Source organism: Mya arenaria, chromosome 11 (genome assembly GCF_026914265.1).
Source record: "Mya arenaria isolate MELC-2E11 chromosome 11, ASM2691426v1".
Classification (NCBI taxonomy): Eukaryota; Metazoa; Mollusca; class Bivalvia; order Myida; family Myidae; genus Mya; species Mya arenaria.
Window position 1 is genome coordinate 37077032 of NC_069132.1, and position 18775 is coordinate 37095806.

Below are 18775 nucleotides of genomic sequence, written 5' to 3' on the forward strand. Positions count from 1 at the left end.
GCAGCTTTAAACAATTGACATTACCAGCGCCACATAAGGTTTCATCCTGTTATCTTAAATCTGATTACAGATTTACTATTTTAGGTACAATGTCACTGAGGTTGGCTGTAAAACATTGAAAGAGAGAAATTTTCACAAGACTCTAAAAGGATTAAAAATAAAGTCTGGGTTAACAAATCATTGAGGTCAGGAGAGCGGGAACCAGTGAAATAATTTCTTACAGCCTAAAACAAGTTTACGAGACAGCCTTAATACGGTTCCCCGTAGCACTGTCACCTTTTAACAATGAATTTTCAGTTCTCTCGTTAACGACTAGAAATAAAACAAATGGTAAATGTTGTCAATGAGGGAAAGATACATAGCGAAGAACAACGAAGCAGTCTAATGTAATTAAATTGCGTAAATAAGAGATCATGAATAGCTAGGCTAAATCGGAGTACTTTGTGTCTTAGACTTGGGTTCATTTATCTGAAAGCAATGTCACTAAGAACAGCTTTTTTGATGAGATTATGGTGAATAATGGTTTACTTAAATTAAATAAACAAGAAGTACAAACTGCCTTACTTAAATTAAATAAACAAGAGAAGTACAAACCGCCATTTCCCCTGCCGACTCAAGAACAGTAGTAACTTTGCCTAACAACAAAGAATGACGTTATTTAAGGGCAATAACAGAATATTTTTTTGCAACACTCAGAGTTATGGTTCCTGTGCACTGCACTTCTCCTCATTGCAATCTATCTGTTTATGTATATAATTTAAGTTTGAATCAATACCTCAAAGACTTTGCAAGTTTAATGCTCTGAACAAGATTGCCTGCACTCACACACACACACATGCACGCACGCAGGCACTCACACAGACAAACACACACACCCCCACCATAAATTTTCCCCCTTTGCCTATTGCCGAGGGGGGGATAATAATTCCAAGCCTTGGGGCTAAGACAATATAAATTTAACAATCCGACATTTCCCCCATTATTATTTTATCTGCATAAGAACTCATTTTCTTCACATAATGTTTCCCATCATTAGTTAATGTAAAACCCAAATTGTTCTTATACTTTTTATTAGGATGCATTTTGCATGATAGATTATTTTTCTAATGGAATGTACTAAAAACGACATACAATATGTATTGTTTTTCTTTTACAATGCTTGTTTATATTACAACTTAGGCAAAAAAATAGATAATTTTTTTTGTTCCAATCTTACTGCCTTCGAAACATAGAGAAAGTGGGTTGTTATATATATTTAAAAAAAAAAAAATTAGTTGTGTCAAAATATCTTTGATACACTTAAAGATGCACTCTCACAGATAAAACATTTTGACAACTATTTTGGAGTTTGTCTTGGAACAAGCAAATTTTTGAGAAAATGCATGGAAACCAGTGATATAAGACTGCTGTCAAGAAATAAGATCGTAGGTTTTCATATTTATGTTAAAAAATAGATGTTTTATGCATTTTTCTTAAAGCTTTAGTAACACATTTAGCCATTAAACTGTAGTTTTCAAATGGAAATATGAAAACCTGCAATCTGATCTTTTGTCACAGCACTGGTTTTAGATATTTACGTAAAAATTGGTTCATCCCCCAAAAAAATTTAAACAAAAATTATCAATACGGTAAATATGTGAGAGTGCAGTTTTAAAATAGTTGCCATTTGATCTGAATAAACATTAACTAGATTGCTCTATAAAAAAAACAATACATTTATGTGTCTTATCGAAGCAAGAAACTACCGAATACATGTATCCAAAAGTAGGAAAAAATAGTCAGAAAAAAATGTTTGAATGGCATTAAAAAATAAATAGGGGTGGGTGGAAAAATAAGGGTAGGTCGGAAAATCAGAAAAAAAACATTTGTTTTGTTATGCCCTATATCTTAGCTGATGTTTTTGTTAAGTAATACACAAAATTCTTTGTGAGAAACGTTCTTGGAAAACTGACAAAGCAATAAATCTATTGTTACGTTATTTCTTTTATTATCATTCCTTCTTCTTTGTTTCTTAATCAAATTATCAGTCATAGTGTAAATCATACCAATACCTTGAAAATGTTGGCTTTAAACTGAGAAATGAGTAAAAACCCTGTAATTCTTTGTAGCGTTGGTATCTCTATCAATTTACTTCATCATCTATTTAACAAAAGTAATTTCATTAATTATTCTGTTTAGGCGTTGATTGGTAATATTGATCATAGACATAAAAAAAACAATGAATAGTATATAAAAAAATGACACTCTGAATAGTCCAGCAGCCAGTGCCATTTAACTGGATAAAATATTCACTCCTTGACTATCATTTCAGTTATCTTGAAAGTAAAATGATTTGATTGGTCAATAATTGTAATGGCATAAAAAGCAGCCAATCAATTAACATTTAAGTTATTTACGATCATACCTAACTGCTGGCCATGTTTAAACTAGTCTGAGAAGATAAAAATGAATAGAGAACTGATTTTTTTGCCACACAAATATTACATTCATAAACATCATGCCATTAAATGGTGCATTTTTGTTGAAATATAAATACTTAGTGTTATTCACCCAGATTCTTGGCAGAACGTTAATATAAACATAGATTAGTTTCACGATTGAATTTCACTTTTCATAAATACATAATTCTTGCTTGTTTTTTTATTTGAATTTTCTCAGGCATATTCATGTTCAAAAAAACACTCTGAGACCTTTTATCAGGATTCAAACAGATTCCTAAAAATTGGTTTTCTAGCTGTCACTAAATCTTTGGTATAGCAGAAAATTATTTCAAGATTTCAAGATTATAACTTATCTTGATAGGCAAACCAGGCTTGGATTCGTGTATCACTTGTTTATGTAATATTATTAATAGAAACGAGAAGGGTAATTCAGAGAAAAAATGCAGCCAAAATAATGACAATAAAGATAAGGTTATATTCCACCATAATCTTTGCATAATTAATCATTTATTTCAGCTTTACGACTATGTCAATATTACTATCTATTTAATTCATCACCCAGTAAAATCACTTTGATATTTAATTAATTTCAGATAAATAATTCACACTAATGGAGGCCCAAACCTCTAAAACACAGATATGTTTTAATAATACATGTTTTATGGTGTGTGTGCTATAAGCATAATTACATTGCAGCTACATAAGAAAGGGAAATCTTAAAAACATTAATCCTAGATCATAATTTATCACATGGTGTAGCTTACAATCAAGAGAAATAAGACCATTACCATTTTTTTTATATTTCACAACTTGGCATTCCAGGCCCCGTTGTTCATCCATTTGCTATTTTTTTTAATATTGATCGATAAATTACTAAATTGTCGTTATTTGACGAATCATCGTATGTATGAACAACCAGGCCATTGTGGTCATTTCGCCCTACTGATTAATTATGCATCAAACGTTTTACAAAAAAATGAATAAGATATTTATTTTGAGCGAAAAATGTGTTTTGTGAAATTCACATTCATTGCCATTCAATACTAAACTTAAGGAAACTTGTTATGGAAAAGAAAGGATAGCATTATTACCATGAGCTGATGTCAATGCTCTTCTGTTTTTCGAAGTCCATCAAGGGGCATAACTCTAACAATATTGAAGCAATTTTTATGGGACTGCATCTACTCATTTTATACATAAATATCGATGCATATGTGAGTAATAGAACACACATATACCAAGGTTGTTTTTTTCAAGTGACTAGAAAAGTGTTGCACTATAAGGCATATAGAAGCTATGACAAATATGCTTCAACATTTTTTTCTTTAAAAGTACAACAGAAAAAATGCTAAAAATGCTAAAATACAAACAGCTATAATGATGTTGTAACGGGGTTAACATTTCTTTTCACATTTTCTGATTTATTTTCTGTACCCACTTCAAAGAACACATTTATTTTCAAGAGGCAATGGTTGTTAAACTAGCAAACTACCCCTGACATGTAAATAATTACATTGTTCTTAGCCCTTTCTAATTTATGAATAAATACATTGCTATCTTTTCTAGAGACATTTGTTATAAAATTGAAACCCAGCATAACCTTCATTGCACCAATTCAAGAGTGTGAGGGTTTTTTCTCTCCTTTAATTGTGCATAAAATTAGATTATCTACAATTTTTGCCCTGAAAATAATTTTTTGTCTACTGAATGTGAAGAATTTATTCTGGATTTGTATATTTTTATCAAGCGCATCAATCCGGTGATAATTTTAGCTGAGTAAAAAATTAAATATCAAAGTCGTTAGAGATTTATTTCAAGTGTAAACATAAAACAAAGCATTTTTTGCCGGAACATATTTTTGTACAGATATTAACATTAATTCTATAATAAAACATGATACAGCTATTGATGTTTTTATTCATAACATCATTATCTTAATCATTTTTTGTAATTTTCTGTAACATATCTATTATTATTTCTAAAATTTACCGTAGTTTTTGATAATAATAATAATGATTATTATTATGATGATTATTATTAGTAGTCATTATTGATATTTGTTAATTTATTGTTATTTTTAATAATTAATATACATTTTTTTAATAATAATAATAATAACAATAATAAATATTATTATGGTTCTTATTAGTAGTAGAAGTAGTTGTTATTAATTATGTTTTAATTCGGTATGATTAATTTTACAAATAATGTATTTTATTGACAAATTATTAAGGTAAAAATTTTAATCTTCCACACATTATCATTTACATAAATATTAAATAAATTTCCGAGTCTATTAATCTTACCATTTAAAACAGTAGTCCAGTAGCATTCCTTATCTTCTAATTACACCATTTTAATTCACATCACTCAATCAAAATATCCTCTGAGAAATGTCATTTGTACATATAGCCAGCACTGTCATTGGCATCAGTCTATAAGAATGTTGAACTACAGGATTGCTTCCAACGTTAATAAACGTATCCTTTGAACTGTACAAAAGAAAGTTGTAAATCCAATACTAATATTTCAGTTATTAATTTTCAACTTCATATTATATTTATTAAATAAATTGGTGTCAGCCACGGCACCAATTGAACAAAATTTCATAAATATGATATCACTTTTTCCTGTCACTCACCAAAAAATTTAATGTCACTTATAACGGCACAGCATTGAATACCAGCACTACATGAAGGCAAATCATTCAGAGAAATTGATACAAGCACCAAAACCCATACAGCCAAAGACCTTGCCTCGACAAGCAATGAATGAATCCCTTGATCGGCCTATCAGAGTCCCGAGTCATGGTGAACGACTGCGGGAAGGCTAGTAGGACTCGCCATCTCTCTCAGATAGTTTCTCATTGCTTTTTCCTCTCTACAGTGCTCTTCAGTCTTTCTCCAATATTTCTCCCGGGCTCCGCGCTGTGAGTTAATTCTCCATGTAATGTAACTTTCCTGGACTCCACCGGCTAAACTATCTGTAGCTTTTTCTTCCCCTGATTTCAATGTTTCTCTCCAATACCTGGAAATATTGGCCTCTCTCTATATTGATAATGCTGAGAGTCACAGAGTTGGTAAAAATACATTTACAGTCATTGAAATCAAATTAAACTGTAATTAATTAGTCTGGTTTACACAAGAAGGTACCAAGTGACATTTAAATATAGAAGGTTTTGGTACATTCTGCCATTAGACCAATGACTATTATAATATATATACATTAAACTTGAATTTCGTATATTAACATCAAGAGGGGGTTTAGGATAATTACTATGTACTGGTAGATTTTCTTTTTTGAGTAAGAATATGATGGTTCTTCGGTATTAAAATGCACTTAATTTTGTCTGCATAAATTCCGCTTTCTGATAGATAATTGAGACCACTTAATTTCATTTTGATAATTTGATAATTAAATAGAATACGGAAGCTTAGATTTTTGTTCTTTAAACACTAACTTTCTCATAATTAAACAAACTTCCATCCACTTATATAATCTAAATTCTTTTTACGATTCCAAATTCAATAATGAGTCATTTTCTCAAATCCAAACGATATCAACCAGAGCTTCACAGGGCACAGGTACCGGTAATTAATTACGTAAAACTGTTATACTTTTAGACGATCATTATATTTGTATTCTGTATCCAATAACATGAACCCATTGATATGAAATGCCGTTTCTGGCATGTTGCAGTTGCATCTTGTTTTTCCTCGCGCTGAAGGCCTGATGGCTTCCATCTTCCATTACCCCAGCTATAATCCATTGCTTCCTGTTCAATTACAGAATTAATGTTCTTGTTAATCTGTATTTTTGTACAGGCTTAGAATGATGCATCTTCAAACTGTCAAAATTTCGGTGAAGATAAAACACAAATTTAGCTGCGAACAACTGATAGCAACGCTAAACCTAGGTGAACAGTGAAACTGTTGTAAATGTTATCGTGCCAAACATTTTTTTTGCTTCCATTGATATTTTAATTTCACAAATTTAACATGAAATATGGCAAGCAATTTGAATAAGCATGAATCAATGGTCGTATATCAATGTTATTGGTGGAATCCATATATGTTGCTATTCCACCAACTATTGTATCTGAGTCAGTTTTTACTTATGATGGCTCTCCATGATCATGGTGGCCTTTAATTTTTAAATGATGCTTTTAATATATATATGGGTCATAAAGTTTTGTTTGTAATATCATTTAAAGTCCTTACCTTGACCCTCGGGGAAATTTGAGCAAAGCGTGAATGGTTACATTCAGTGGAAACAAAATATGTCCTGAACAATCAGTTCGAGCCAACGAGGAATTCGAGCAAAGCAGATTCGAGCCAACAGGGTTTGACTTGAAGCAGAAAAGTCTCTAAGCATAAGCCCTCAGGCAGCTTCAAGGCATCTTCCCATATGTGTCGAGTGAGTGTTTCCATCCCGGAATGGAGATTTCCTGCTTTCTTCACAAATTTCACATACACTATTTGAATATAGCACTATTTTAATGACAAAACAAATACATCCTAATTAAATTTCACATACAACATGGAAAACAATTATCATAAATATAAATCTCATAGAAAAACATAAAAATACAACACACAAATTAAGGAAAGGCTGTTTCGTGTCTGGTTAAAACATTACGAGCCTGTTACGATAAGGAAACAATTCAAATTTCACATATCAGAAATGAAAGTCAGCAGACTGTATCACATGCATTTTCCAGCACTTTATCTGCAACAGATTCACCTTTGCTTGCTTGGAAGTGAATGGTTGTATAGAAAAGCTTTCATTGCAAAGCTTTTCGCAGAAAGCATATTACTATCACACTTTTGAAGTATGAAGTCTTCACAAAGAGAGTAAGAGTGGTCTAGTGGTACGCACCAAGAATATGTAGGTTTAAGCCCTTTCGACCATGACAGTATAATGTCTTGGCCTCTTGAAGCGAAGAGAAAACAAGTATGGGGTTTATACACAGGAAGCTAATAGCTGTCTAAAAAGATTACTTACCAGTAAGTCAAAGCAACATTCATGTCCTAAAATGTTCTGCTGTAGTTTAATAAGTTTAGTCTTTTTTAGCACATATATCGTTATAATACATACATCTATCCTTGAACTTACTGTTATGCGCTTGAAAGTACGGCACCTCTTTTTGTTGTCAATTAAGTCAAGCTTGTTCCTGCTTCATCATTCAAAACAGTCCAATTGAGTTCTGTAAAAGAACAAGTGTATAAACATTAGTGCTTAAAAAATAGGTATTATGCTAGCTTAAAGCTGCACTCTCACAGATTTAACGTTTTGACAACTTTTTATATTTTTGTCTTGGAACGAGCCATTTTTTGCGAAAATCGATGGAAACCAGTTAAATAAGATTGCTGACAAAAAAACACAGAGTGCAGATTTTTATATTTAAGTTCAAAAATTGATGTTTTATGCATTTTTCTTACACCGTTAGTAACGGTTTAAGCCATAACACATTAATTTTCAAACGGAAATATGAAAATTTGCAATCTGATCTTTTGTCAGCAATCTTTTCTCATTGGTTTGCAGATACTTACGCAAAAATTTGCTCTTTCCCAGACAAAAAATAAAAAAGTTGTAAAACTGGTATATCTGTGAGATTGCAGCTTTAAAGGGCATACTACATCAAACTTGAGCAACTGTATAGATTGAAGTAGCATTAAGTTTGCAGCAAGTTGATAGCAAGTTTCTCACTTCTTGTATTGAACTTGAGCATAAATAATGTATTGCATGACTAGTAAGTTTGTAGACTTGATAGCATTTAGTTTCTGACATTGACAATTATCCAACTTGAGCAATTGTATAGCTGAATGTTTTAAGTTTGTAGAGTGAATAGCAAGTTTATGAATATCTGCTTTATTTTACCAACTTGAGGAACTGTAAAGTTTGACGTTGTAAGTTTCTGAAGACTTAAAGGTGACTATATATGGAACTTGAGCATTTGTACAGCTTGACATATAAAGTTTGTAGTGGATAGCAAGTTTCTGAATACCTGCTATATTTTACCAACTTGAGCATTTGTACAGCTTGACATATAAAGTTTGTAGTGGATAGCAAGTTTCTGAATACCTGCTATATTTTACCAACTTGAGCATTTGTACAGCTTGATATATAAAGTTTGTAGAGTGGATAGCAAGTTTCTGAATACCTGCTATATTTTACCAACTTGAGCATTTGTACAGCTTGATATATAAAGTTTGTAGAGTGGATAGCAAGTTTCTGAATACCTGCTATATTTTACCAACTTGAGCATTTGAACAGCTTGATATATAAAGTTTGTAGAGTGGATAGCAAGTTTCTGAATACCTGCTATATTTTACCAACTTGAGCATTTGTACAGCTTGATATATAAAGTTTGTAGAGTGGATAGCAAGTTTCTGAATACCTGCTATATTTTACCAACTTGAGCATTTGAACAGCTTGATATATAAAGTTTGTAGAGTGGATAGCAAGTTTCTGAATACCTGCTATATTTTACCAACTTGAGCATTGGTACAGCTTGATATATAAAGTTTGTAGAGTGGATAGCAAGTTTCTGAATACCTGCTATATTTTACCAACTTGAGCATTTGTACAGCTTGATATATAAAGTTTGTAGAGTGGATAGCAAGTTTTTGAATACCTGCTATATTTTACCAACTTGAGCATTTGTACAGCTTGACATATAAAGTTTGTAGTGGATAGCAAGTTTCTGAATACCTGCTATATTTTACCAACTTAAGCATTTGTACAGCTTGACATATAAAGTTTGTAGAGTGGATAGCAAGTTTCTGAATACCTGCTATATTTTACCAACTTAAGCATTTGTACAGCTTGACATATAAAGTTTGTAGAGTGGATAGCAAGTTTATGAATACCTGCTATATTTTACCAACTTGAGCATTTGTACAGCTTGATATATAAAGTTTGTAGAGTGGATAGCAAGTTTCTGAATACCTGCTATATTTTACCAACTTGAGCATTTGTACAGCTTGATATATAAAGTTTGTAGTGGATAGCAAGTTTCTGAATACCAGCTATATTTTACCAACTTGAGCATTTGTACAGCTTGATATATAAAGTTTGTAGTGGATAGTAAGTTTCTGAATACCTGCTATATTTTACCAACTTGAGCATTTGTACAGCTTGATATATAAAGTTTGTAGTGGATAGCAAGTTTCTGAATACCTGCTATATTTTACCAACTTGAGCATTTGTACAGCTTGATATATAAAGTTTGTAGTGGATAGTAAGTTTCTGAATACCTGCTATATTTTACCAACTTGAGCATTTGTACAGCTTGATATATAAAGTTTGTAGTGGATAGCAAGTTTCTGAATACCTGCTATATTTTACCAACTTGAGCATTTGTACAGCTTGATATATAAAGTTTGTAGAGTGGATAGCAAGTTTATGAATACCTGCTATATTTTACCAACTTGAGCATTTGTACAGCTTGACATATAAAGTTTGTAGAGTGGATAGCAAGTTTCTGAATACCAGCTATATTTTACCAACTTGAGCATTTGTACAGCTTGATATATAAAGTTTGTAGAGTGGATAGCAAGTTTCTGAATACCAGCTATATTTTACCAACTTGAGCATTTGTACAGCTTGACATATAAAGTTTGTAGAGTGGATAGTAAGTTTCTGAATACCTGCTATATTTTACCAACTTGAGCATTTGTACAGCTTGACATATAAAGTTTGTAGTGGATAGCAAGTTTCTGAATACCTGCTATATTTTACCAACTTGAGCATTTGTACAGCTTGACATATAAAGTTTGTAGTGGATAGCAAGTTTCTGAATACCTGCTATATTTTACCAACTTGAGCATTTGTACAGCTTGACATATAAAGTTTGTAGAGTGGATAGTAAGTTTCTGAATACCTGCTATATTTTACCAACTTGAGCATTTGTACAGCTTGACATATAAAGTTTGTAGTGGATAGCAAGTTTCTGAATACCTGCTATATTTTACCAACTTGAGCATTTGTACAGCTTGACATATAAAGTTTGTAGATTGGATAGCAAGTTTCTGAATACCAGCTATATTTTACCAACTTGAGCATTTGTACAGCTTGACATATAAAGTTTGTAGTGGATAGCAAGTTTCTGAATACCTGCTATATTTTACCAACTTGAGCATTTGTACAGCTTGACATATAAAGTTTGTAGTGGATAGCAAGTTTCTGAATACCTGCTATATTTTACCAACTTGAGCATTTGTACAGCTTGACATATAAAGTTTGTAGAGTGGATAGTAAGTTTCTGAATACCTGCTATATTTTACCAACTTGAGCATTTGAACAGCTTGACATATAAAGTTTGTAGAGTGGATAGCAAGTTTCTGAATACCTGCTATATTTTACCAACTTGAGCATTTGTACAGCTTGATATATAAAGTTTGTAGAGTGGATAGCAAGTTTCTGAATACCTGCTATATTTTACCAACTTGAGCATTTGTACAGCTTGATATATAAAGTTTGTAGAGTGGATAGCAAGTTTCTGAATACCTGCTATATTTTACCAACTTGAGCATTTGTACAGCTTGACATATAAAGTTTGTAGAGTGGATAGCAAGTTTCTGAATACCTGCCATATTTTACCAACTTGAGCATTTGTACAGCTTGACATATAAAGTTTGTAGTGGATAGCAAGTTTCTGAATACCTGCTATATTTTACCAACTTGAGCATTTGTACAGCTTGACATATAAAGTTTGTAGAGTGGATAGCAAGTTTCCGACGACTTAAAAAGCATAATATATTAAACTTGAACATTTGTATAGCTTGACTAGTAAGTTTGTAGACTTCAGATAGCAAGTTTCCGACGAATTAAAGGTGACTAAATATGAAACTTGAGCAATTGAATAGGGTTGTCCCTTGCATGCATGTGGATTTTCTTTTACTTTTTGTGATACAAGTATAAACAAGAGGCACATCAGTGCCTGTGCTCCACTGGCCAAAAGGTTCAAGCAAAGACCACCTAACGAACATTTTCGTCAAGTTTCATAGAAATACAATCATCAAATTTTGAGGAGAAGTTATTTATTTATTTTTTTTACTTTAATAGCTCTGGCTGCCATGTTGTGCAGTGGACCGAAATGATTTGGGCAATTTGAGTAAAGGAGCACCAAACATGTATAAATGTAAGGTTTTTAAATTGATCTTTTTGTGAGAACTTTATGCTTATATGTTTACTCATAAATTATTATTGTTTAAAAATTATTTAAAGATGCTATACGTGAAAAATTAAGACATTATTTTTTTTTCTATTAAAGGGAGGTAATTCAGTAGTAAAATGTAATCAAAGCTATTAAAGCATGGCATTTCTTTTCTAACCATGTTGATATTATTACAGTCTATTCAAGCAAGATGCCTTTTGTTTTTACATAGTACCCATAGGTTCTGAAAAACAAGGAGCACTATTCCCAACAGAAGGATGTCACTCCCTATCACTGCATGAGCATCATAATAAAGAAATGTTTACTCAAACTGCAAGCTGCTCAATTGAAATAGGTATTTACCTCAAGCATACAGTTTTATAATGTGGCAAAATAGTCGGACTACTAGATTGTCATTCAGACTAGTAAAATATGCCATTATGCTAGGTTAAAATGTTTTTCGTGAAGACTGCGGACGAGAAGTCCTTAAAGGTTTTTCTATTTTTAACTCTCGCAGCCATGTTGTGCAGCGGACCGGAACCATTTGGGTAATTTTGGTTAAAGGGCATCCCGATGAACATTTATATAAAGTTTCATCAAAATCTGATAATCGGTTTCTGAGAAGATGTAGTTTAACGTTTTTTTTCTATTCTTAGCTCTGGTGCCCATGTTGTGCAGCAGACCAGAACTGTTTGGGCTATTTTGGTTAAGGACTACCCAAGTAACATTTCTGTCAAGTTTCATTGCAATACGATCATCGGTTTCTGAGGAGAAGTCGTTTAAAGGTTTTTCTATTTTTACCTCTGGGGGCCATCTTGTGCAGTGGACCGAAACCATTGAAGCAAATTTGATAAAGGACCATCCAAGGAACATTTCTATTAAGTTTCATCAAAATCTGATCATCGGTTTCTGAGAAGATGTTCTTTAAAGGTTTTTCTATTTTTTTGCCCTGGCAGCCATGTTGTGCAGCGGACCGGAACCATTTGAGCAATTTTGGTTAAGGACCACCCAAGGAACAATTCTGTCAAGTTTCATCAAAATCTGCCTATCCGTTTCAGAGGAGATGTCGTTTAAAGATTTTGCTATTTTTAGCTGTGGCGGCCATATTGTGCAATGGACCAGAACCATTTGAGCAATTTTAATAAAGGACCACCGAAGGAACATCGCTGTCAAGTTTCATCAAAATCTGCTGAACCGTTTCAGAGGAGATGTCGTTTAAAGATTTTGCTATTTTTATCTCTGGCGGCCATATTGTGCAATGGACCGGAACCATTTGAGCAATTTTGGTAAAGGACCACCAAAGGAACATTCCTGTGAAGTTTTGTCAAAATCCGCTTATCAGTTTCAGAGGAGATGTCGTTTAAAGTAAAAGTTTACGCACGCACGCACGCACGCACGCACTCACGACGGACAACCTGTGATGACATAAGCTCCATGGCCTTCGGCCAGTGGAGCTAAAAATGACCCCTTATCTTGAAACCAAACCACCATGACCATCCTGGTGGAAGAGAACTTTTATTCTATTCCGTTTCTGGTCGCCTTCCATTTTTTTGGCAATCACAATGACTTGCATTTGTGAAAAAGAAATAATATTTATGTTCATCATAATGTTAAGAAACTGAAACCAATTTTGTTTTCATTTGTACAGAAAAAACAAAATTATTTCAAAAATAGATTAGGCTCAATCTTATTTGCGATTTTTTGTTTTTGTGTTCCGTATGTCGTTGGCGTTAACCCTGTGCCATTATAAAGGGCTTTATGTTTAAACATTTATAAAGGGCTTTATGTTTAAACATTTGGCTACTGAGCTTGTTTCTGTAGTTTTACACATGAGTATTAATAAATAATAATAATAATAATAATAATAAAAATAATATTCAAGAAATTCTAATTACATGTAAGGTGGAACTCCTTTGTCTTCGAGGGGTGCTGCTGCTGCACATCACATCCATGATGCTCCTCAGAAAGGAGGTTCCAGACTAAACATAACTGTCTAGTAAATGTATACATGCCCTTAGCCCCGCATTAACCAGATGGTTGAGAATCACCACACCTGTATCATAATCTAGTGTTTATCTCTTCACACTTACTCTTTCATGAGTTGTATCAAAACATCCTTAATTTTACTACCGGTGAATGAAAGACGATCTTCTACCCAATCCTTGCTCGAGTGTTTCTTGGTATTTTGTTTGTTCATAAGTTAAGGTTCAACAACCTAGTGTTTTCATAATTTTGCAAACAATGGAATGAATCTACAATTCTTTTGCAAAGTTGAAGGTTTTGTAACTTTTCATGATCTTTTCTCCTGTCCGACATAATTAACATTTGATGGCTTCCTGTTAACGCTGACTGATTGAAGGTGGTCACCCCAACTCTTATTGATAAAATATAATTGAATGCCAGGGTTTTCATGAATAAGGTGTTTGTTGACTTGTGTTAGTCATGATGCTTGAAAAGCACTTGAAAAGCGCCCTGCTTCCACAGAAATCTGGCTTCAAAATGCTTCAAAGTTGTTTTTTGTGTGAAGAAGAAGAAGAAGAAGAAGAAGAAGAAGAAGAAGAAGAATGGTGAAGAAGAAGTACAGCAAAAAAGAAGGAGAAGAAAATAAAGATGATGATAAATTATGCATATTGGCAAAAAAAGAAAAATGGCAAATACCATAAAAATGACAAAATAGAATGATGAGGAAGGAGGAGAAGGAGGAAGAGGAGGGGAGGAGGAGAAGGAGGGGGAGGAGGAGGAAAAGGAGGGAAGGAGGAGAGGGAGGGGGGAGGAGGAAGAGAAGTGGAGGAGAGAAGGAGAAGGAGAAGGAGGGGGAGGAGGAGGAGAAAGAAGAGCCTGGGAGGAGGAACTAATGTGTCTTTTGTTGATTTTCTGGATGGCTTTATTAGTTAATACTGGTTTGTTACAGTTTTTTTCTTGCTGCACAGGACTATTGTTCCCCCTTTACATTTCCAATGTTTTATCCTAATGTTTCAACATTCTTAAATCCTTAAAAAATCCCATAAGCTGCAATACAGCTCATTCTGTGAAAATGTTTCCATAAATTTCAATTTTGTCTAAACCTTCTATTGCTAATTAATTAAACAGAGACAGTGCTTTCTGCAAAAGTGAAAATATAACCTTCAAGATTTGGAAATAAAACTAAGTCTCGCACACAATAAACACCAATCAAGTATTGTTTTACATACAGACAGCATAATGTTCAGATATTTTATGGGAATATCATCCTTAACATTGACATCAAAGAACATATTTCAATCCTCCAAAAAGCCCCTAATTGCACCATAACCATCTTTAAAAGCAGGGAATAATGTATTAGTCTGGAACTGTTGATTGCTTCATCAGAACCTCTTTAAAACATTAAAACAAAGTGACATTTCAGCCGTTGCAGTCTAAAGATGTCTACTTAAAAAAATCTAAGCCAGCTTTAATATTTTATGCTGCTTGACTGGCACATAATTTCTTTGGTGATGTAAGGTGTTGCAGTCTAAAGACATCTACTTCAAAATATAGCCAGCTTAAATATTTTAGGCTGCTGGAAACATTGACTGACTTGCACTTTAACTTTCTTTGGTGTATTAGTGTTAATGCTTATGTCTCCCCAAATAGGATTGTGCATGGGATGGATGCTTTTTTAATTATTTAGAATTCATCCGATAAAACCAACTGCTGAAGTCACATTTAGTAATTAATTGGTTCTATATAGTGGGTTAAACAGTGGTTCACGCATGCTTCGCTTTATGCTAGTATGGAGATAATTTGCGTCATCTAAGATTGTTATTGTGTAATTTTGCTTTAATAAACTTTATAATCTGCTAAAGGGCACTGCATCTGGCTAATGCTAAATGAATAATGGTTTAGTATAAAGTTGTGTCCATCTCTTGTGACCTACATGTACATTACCAACCACGTGTTGTTGGCAAAAAACATCGTTGCCCACGCATGAGGGATTGTGTCACCTAGGTAGATAATGTGATATATTCCGGGTAGCCAACGCGACGGTACGCATGCACGTTCATCTACTGCTACTGCTTACGACTTCTGAAAACATGCATGTGACCATAGGTACAAAAGAAGATAAATTGTTACTTGCTCGCAGAATGGCTTTTACCCGCTTACGAGGGGAAAAAATCTCCTCTCCCTCACTTGATAATTAGGCTGCTGGAATATGGAGAAATTGGTAAACCATTTTTGGAAATAAGTTAATTAATACTAAAATAGATTCATTCCTTAATAGGAAGTTGCTTAGACTATTTTTTCAGGCATCTTTGTTGGAAGAGCAGAGATAATTGTACATTTTTTTGTAAGTCTCAAAATAAATAAAACAAAATTGAATTAAGCTTTCATTTAAAAAGTTGTCACTGTGCCGAGAGTTTATTTAAATGTGATTTGTTACATATGTAATTATTTAAAGATTTTTAGAAAATGTACTTGCTAATAATACATGGCATCTTTAATTCTGCTATTCAATTTTTTTATTTCATTTCCTCTATCATTAAATGGAATAATTAAATCTGGCGTGTTTTGATTACAGTCTAACACTCCCAAGTGGGCACAAGTGGCAGCTACTTTGTTCCCTTACAGTAAAAGTGCCAAATCTCAGAATTCTATTAAAACCATTGAGTACCACCCAGGGCTGACCCTCAGAATTATATCAGGCTGATCATCTTTTCTTATTTTGTCCACTTTGTCAGAAGACCAAGCTGTAAATTGCCATTCCTATGAACTTAAATCTCTTATAATTTTTCATTATTCATATAATTATAATAATGATGTTTACCCTTACAGTACCAAATATACCAGTATCATTTAACATGCATACTGAATAAGTCTTTGTCACAATAATGCAGCATTTCGACTATGGTGACGAAGGGTCAAAAACAGTTATTTTTGTATACCGGTTTTAATTATCATTTTTACGACCCATGAATTAAACGAAAGAGAGTATTAAGAATTTCGATTTTTTTGTGTGCATTTAATCCTTAGTTTCTGCACAATTGAACCATTATTAAACAAGAATGAACATTAATTTTGAACATTCCTACAAATGCTAATCTTAAATAAAGTGAGAGAAACTTTTAGATAAATCTTTTTTCATTCCATCATATTAATATTAACATTTAATCATAACACCCACAAGGGACGGGACCAAGCTAGAATCAGAAACGCCTCTCCACAGAAGTCATGAAATGCTTCCTTATCTCCGGCTGTAAACAATAAATAATTGTCCTGGACATTCATTCTGCAGTTTCCCTGCTGTATCACCACTTATGTGCACTTTATCACTTGATATCAATTTATGCTTATCAGCTCACTGCAGGACTCTAAGAAATAGATAGAGCTAACTTTTACTCCACATGATAGGAGCCTTAGATGCCCCCATGAAATCAAAGAATCCTATGATAGGAGTTAAACCTTGCTTTGAAATCTGAATGATTGGAACTGCCTTAGATGCACCCGCTTCTATGATGGTAGTTTAACTTGTTTTTTTACAGGCTTTGAGATCAGAAGGCCTTTGAAAATGCATCCTTCACGAAGAAGCCATAATTTTGATATTTATAATTATAAGTTAAGCTAAGCCATTAATCATAAGGATGCAATTAAGTGTAAGTGCACGTTCGATATCAAGGTAGAAATGATTTCAAAGTTTAATTTATACTCATTAACCATTATATTATTTTTGGATGGATAACATTTTTTTAAATAACACCATAATGATGATGCTATCACGATATGAATATATTAAAGGGAGGTAATTAAACACCGGGCACCAGCACGCCCCCCCCCCCCCCACCCCAACTTGTCCAAGTCTACTTTATATGTTAACAGTGAAGACATAAAGTAATAAAATATGCTTTTTTTAGGGTCGATTAGGGTTTAAGCCAGGTTGGGTCTGGTTGCCCTAAACACAGGTATACTTTGTAAAGGTCTATTTAAGTCGAAAAGTTTCTTCCTTTTCTCAGAAAACCAAATTTAATACATACAAAAACATAATACTGGCAATTATTTAAACAATTTTTGTGACTATATTTGAATCACATGAAATCCTCTGTCTATAATTATAGCTCTTATCAGCCGTTCCTTGACTTCGTTTGTATATTCATGTGCTATAACATTTAATTTGTTCTATATTATGATCAGTGTTGGAATAAAATATCGCAATTATATAAATGAGCAGATTTATTCGTTATAAGATATAGATCTTTTATGGTTGTAATAATTTTTGAACCAATGGGATGACAGTATTTCTCAAAAAAATTATATTCATCAAAGTTTTACATGACATATTTAACTGTTTGATTGACAATATAGTGGCCGTTCACATTAAATTTGAGAATATTATTTGTAACAAAAGTGTCATACTTTAACAGTGCTGTGAGAAGTATGTGGGTACTATAATGCCATAATGTGGTTGAGTTAGAATACACAATCAGCCAATTGTTCAGAACTATGTTAAAGTTAACCATGTGAGAAATGAATCGTTGTTAACATTTATATGTCCAATAGTTGATAATGTGCTCATATATTTAAATTAAACAAGTACTGCTGATACATTGGTCACAAAACCAAAGTTTCAAATACTGCAGATCACAAGATTATCAATAAATCTTGCAGAGCAGGAAAGATTTGAAAGTTAACAATAATAACGTTAACAGTGTTGTCAACGTCTGTTTTGAATAATCGGCCCAATATCTTATAATGTTGTGAAACTTACTTTTGATACTATAATGAATCACCGAAAAAAAACATGAGCTATATAAGCATACAGAATGATGCCAACGGTTATCTGTCAGAACAAATCTATTTTTATCACATAATTTTAAGTCGATGTATTAAACGTTAGTAGTTGAAGTACAGAATGGGGAATAGTAAAGCAATTCCATATTTCAAAGTCACCAGCATACTAATTTGCAAATCAGAATATTTCCAATTAAATTATCCCTTAATGTCTAGATGCAACACAATTGAAAGCATTATACATATGGACCTCGATCTTTCATTGATTCTTCAGGTAATATAAACTTCGATCTTTCATTGATTCTTCAGGTAATATAAACTAACATTTTGTCAACTATACCATCATCATAAAACATTGCCTGTATCTATTCTCATTGAAAGAAAGACAAGCAAATATTCTCACATAAGTTTCCATCGCAATAAATCAATACAC

General features: G+C 32.9%; 1 protein-coding gene across 2 annotated transcripts in view; it reads right to left on the minus strand.

Moving 5' to 3' along the window:
• LOC128208946 (alpha-mannosidase 2x-like) overlaps positions 1–6794 on the minus strand; it is a 34646-nt gene extending 27852 nt beyond the window's left edge. The window contains exons 1-3 of one of the 2 annotated variants that reach the window (XM_052912677.1): positions 6662–6794; positions 6105–6216; positions 4748–5468 (exon numbers count right to left, since the gene is read on the minus strand). The gene's annotated coding sequence lies outside the window, so the exon portion shown is untranslated. Of the gene's footprint in view, positions 1–4747; positions 5522–6104; positions 6217–6661 lie in introns of those variants that run through there. The other variant, XM_052912678.1, reaches the window with a different exon arrangement.
• Between the last annotated feature and the right edge of the window lie 11981 nt (positions 6795–18775).